This window comes from Tupaia chinensis, unplaced genomic scaffold (genome assembly GCF_000334495.1).
Source record: "Tupaia chinensis unplaced genomic scaffold, TupChi_1.0 Scaffold000532_1, whole genome shotgun sequence".
Classification (NCBI taxonomy): domain Eukaryota; kingdom Metazoa; phylum Chordata; class Mammalia; order Scandentia; family Tupaiidae; genus Tupaia; species Tupaia belangeri.
Genome location: NW_006160045.1, coordinates 1,668,718 through 1,672,346, shown reverse-complemented (window position 1 = coordinate 1,672,346; position 3,629 = coordinate 1,668,718).

The following is a 3,629-nucleotide window of genomic DNA, read 5'->3' as shown; positions in this document are numbered from 1 at the left end:
CATTATGCTAACTGCTTGTACCCACCAACCATTTTTTTTTTTAAGAGATTTTTGCTACAGGGCACTTGCACTCACAGGAGAGACATAAAGACAGAAAGCAAGAAATCACTCCCCCAGGGGGATGGCCATGCTGAATCTCTTCTCCATTCTCCTCTCAGGATCTTGGGCACATACACATATAGGCCTGTTTTGAGTTTTAAGTCACCAAATCCAGGACTCAAACCATGATCGACTACGTGGGAGTCCTGCCACGTAACCATTACAACATCTGCAGGTCCCACACACAAAAATTTTTTTAAAGGAATTTCAAGATCTACTTTACTTTCTTTTGCTTCAGACTAAACGAGTGTCTTCAGGTTCTTCTTGTCAGCAAGGCTGCAGAAGAGTTACTAAGAATTAGGTTGGGACCAGCAGTTGGCGTAATGGCTATGTCACTGGACTCCCATGTAGTTGACTGCAGTTCGAGTCCTGGACCTGGTGGCTTAAACTCACACCGGGTGTGTGTGTGTGCCCAAGATCCTGAGAAGAGAATGGAGGAGAAGGAATTGTGGCGTGGCCAATTCTCCCAGAGGGTGATTTCTCGCTTTCTGTCTCTCTGTCTTTCTGGCAAATTCACACACCCTATAGTAAAAAAAACCTCTCAAAAAATTATATTATTTACCTTATCTTTTAACGTTATTATTATTCTTTAATTTGACCAGAGAGAGACAGAGAAAGAGGTAAAATGAGAATGCCAGTTGCTAGATCCAGGACTCGAACTGAGGTCGACCATGTGGGAGCCCAGCACCCTTAACCAGGTATATTTGACATTGAAAGTTGTGCTTTTCATTAAAACATGACACTCTGCTCCTTGATGAATGAAGTAAAATGTGACTCCAAATAGAACAGTGGTCTTAGAGAAATGTTAACTAAATATTACTTCAGTAGCCCTAGGTATAAGATCTTCAGATACTCCCAGTTAATTGGTCTCTACTGAGTTCTGTATCAAAGCAGCCTCAGATGCTTGAGGTTACAAATGGCCAGCTTCTCTATTTATTCCCCTATACATACATACTTAAAGGCAGACCAACATCCCATTTGAAGCTCAAGTGCAGAACATCAGGTTCCTTCCAATAGCTATAGGAGAATAAAAACAATTATGACCTTGTCTCACACTCTTACATCCCTCCACCAAAAATCCTTGGCTTCTGTCCTTTCATGAGTCAACCTTGCAGGTGTTTGTGTGGGATCTTCTAGGATGAAAAATGATTCTATGGCATGGGAAAGCATGGTGGGGCTTACTAACCACATAACACTGGAAAGTGAGAAAGGAAAAATATATTTAACATGGGATGAAAAGGTAGTTTGGAAACTGGCTTGGGAAAAACAGCAGTTCTTCATGAGGTCAGCCAGATAAGGTATTTCAAATACGTTTTTCAGGAATCCTGAGTAATTTTTTTGTTTTCAAAATTTACTGTATCAGGGTCAGTCTGGCTCTATGGGCAGTTGAACATGACCCTGGGCCTCCTAAGAAAATTCTCTGATATTGTCTTTAGGGTGTTTGTTTTGTTTTGTTTTGTTTTGTTTTTGTTTTTGTTTTTGAGATATAGAGAGATTTTTGCTTAAGGTACATGCACTTGCCAGAGAGACAGATACGAGAAATCATTCCCCAGGGGGGATGGCCATGCCACAATCCCTTCTCCATTCTCCTCTTGGGATTTTGGACATGCACATGCACACAGTGTGAGTTTCAAGCCTCTGAGTTTGGGACTCAAACCACAGTCGGCCATATGGGAGTTTAGTACCTCAACCACCATACCACATGCTAGTCCCAAGATTTATGTTTTACTCTATGAGTTATTATTTTGTAATCTTCATACATCAGAAACTCACTCTTGAAATTGATAACTCAATAATTTAGCAAGGTATTTAATCCTTTATATGAAAGAAATTCCTGGGGCCAGCAAGTGGTGCAGTGGTTAAGGCACTAGACTCTCATGTGGCCAACTGTGGTTCAAGTCTTGGACCTGATGACTTAAAACTCACACCTGCTGCCTGTGTGTGCATGCATCCTAGAGAATGGAGGAGAAGGTATTTTGGCATGGCATTCCTCCTGGGAAGTGATTTCTCCCTTTCTGTCTCTCTTTCTCTGGTCAGCGCACGTGCCCAAATAGTAAAAATCTCTCTTAAAAAAAAAAAAAAAAAAAAGAAAGAAAGAACGAAAAAGATTTCTATTGAATAAAAGCTTACTTTAGTCATTCTGTAGCTTCTGTGGCTAATAAATGCATTGATCAGTAATGTCAGGGCTAAGGGTCTTCAGTCTACAGACAGTATTGACATAGGCTGGGTTGAATTTGAAAGTGGGAGACCTAGGGGTTGTAACACACAATTTTTGATGTCTTCCTACTCCTGACTATTTGTGACTGCACTTTGGTTTATTTCTGAGTGCTAGAGATCACTGAGCAGTGGACAGACTTACTACCTCTGCTATAGGGTAACGAAGGTTGGACTTGCCAAACCCAGTACAGTACTTGGACAAAATACTTGGAAATGTGCTTTGGGTCTTTTTCTTCCTTTACCATGTTTTGAGGTGTCTTTTAATTTAAGGATATTTTGAAAATATCATTTATCAGGTACTTTGTCTACTCTGGTGTCTCAACTAGCACTAATTTAGTTCAATTTTATAACTTTGCCAGTAGGATTTCTAGGAGGGGCGTTATCAAAAATTCATAATTTTCCTTGAGAGCTCTGCTCGAGTATAAAGTTAGCATTTTCAGTCACCTCTCTCCTGTGGATATTTTAATCATAGTATCTGCCATGTAATTGGTTTTCCATTAAGTAATAATCAAATGAGGGAAACATTAAACCTGAGGAATTCAGATTTTTTGACTACATAATGGTGTCGTTTAATTTTTACTAGTGGTTATTTTATTTAAAAACTATTTCCATCTCCCCACTAGCCCCTTACATAAATTCGGCCACTTAAAAATAAATCAAGGGTGTAATTTTCCTTTCTGATAAAAAATAAGCTAAAAAATAAATTATTTTAATTTAATCAACTTTTATGCTGAATCTAGTCTTCTCAAAAGGGGTCAGAAGGTGGCCCAGCTGACTTCAGCAGCTGCTAAACTGAGATGTGCCAGGATGCAGACATGAGCACGAGGAAGAAAGATCACCTGGGGGATCTCCATTTCAGACGGGTGAGGGGGTGGGGTTTATTCAGATTCCTACTCTTCCCAGGAACAGATTAACGTGTTGAATGGAATCTGAAGAATTTCTAAAAGCATAAAGGGTTAAAAGACAGTGCGTGTGGGGGGAGGCAGCATGTGGTATGGAGGGTAAGTCACTGGGTCCCATGTGGACAGCTGAGTGGTTGGAGTCCCTGACTGACAGCTTGAAAATCACGCTGGAAGTTAGTGCACATGAGCCCAAAATTCCAAGAGGAGAATGGAGGAGAAGAGACTGTGGCTTGGTCATACTCCCTGAGGGGTGATTTCTCACCCTGTCTCTCTTGCTTGCTCTATTTCTGGCAAAAGTATTAATTTTTAGAGATAGTCTCTCTCTATATAAACATATATATATAATATATCTATGATATGTATATTATATATACATATCATAGATATATTAATATAATACATTATATTATA